This window comes from Camelina sativa, unplaced genomic scaffold (genome assembly GCF_000633955.1).
Source record: "Camelina sativa cultivar DH55 unplaced genomic scaffold, Cs unpScaffold05241, whole genome shotgun sequence".
In the NCBI taxonomy this organism is placed as follows: Eukaryota; Viridiplantae; Streptophyta; class Magnoliopsida; order Brassicales; family Brassicaceae; genus Camelina; species Camelina sativa.
Window position 1 is genome coordinate 1 of NW_010926329.1, and position 577 is coordinate 577.

The following is a 577-nucleotide window of genomic DNA, read 5'->3' on the forward strand; positions in this document are numbered from 1 at the left end:
GACAATAGGTTCTCCCGTTTTCACCTTACCGTCAATCGACGCCTACACACATAGAGAGAAACCCAGAATCAATCAAGCTAGTTCGTTGCAGCTTAACCTAAAACACTTCAAATAACCTAGTTTTTAAAAAATAAAAATAACCTGAGAGATGTGGATGAGGTGGTCGTCTTCAGGCCTCACCGTGAGAGGTGCCCCTGGCTTCACTTCAGCTCCTATATAAACATTACACACAAGAAATCAATCATGAGTCCTTCGTTTCTCAGAACGTTCATCACTTTGTTTACTTTAGAGAACCTAAACGAAACCTAAACAAGCTTAGCTAACAAACGTAACGAAGTATGAACAGATACACACGATTCAACAGTTTTCAAAATCGAGTAAGAAACTCTAACGAAGGTTAAAAGCGAACACGAAACACACGAACAGATGATAAGGCAAAGCAAAGCAAAAACACGAGTTTCTTATGAAACAACCGATCGAATTCTCGAAACGTGAAAACAGGAAACAATAGAGACGACGGAGATAATAAACAAGGATGAAGAAGACAGATGCTTACCCCAGAACTCCATTGTTGTTG

General features: G+C 39.7%; 1 long non-coding RNA gene across 1 annotated transcript; it reads right to left on the minus strand.

Annotated features, from left to right (window-relative positions):
* On the minus strand, window positions 1-577 carry LOC104774752. Its single transcript, XR_765486.1, has 3 exons — window positions 557-577; window positions 142-212; window positions 1-42 (listed from the first exon to the last, which is right to left on the minus strand). It is a non-coding gene; the product is annotated as an uncharacterized LOC104774752 (long non-coding RNA).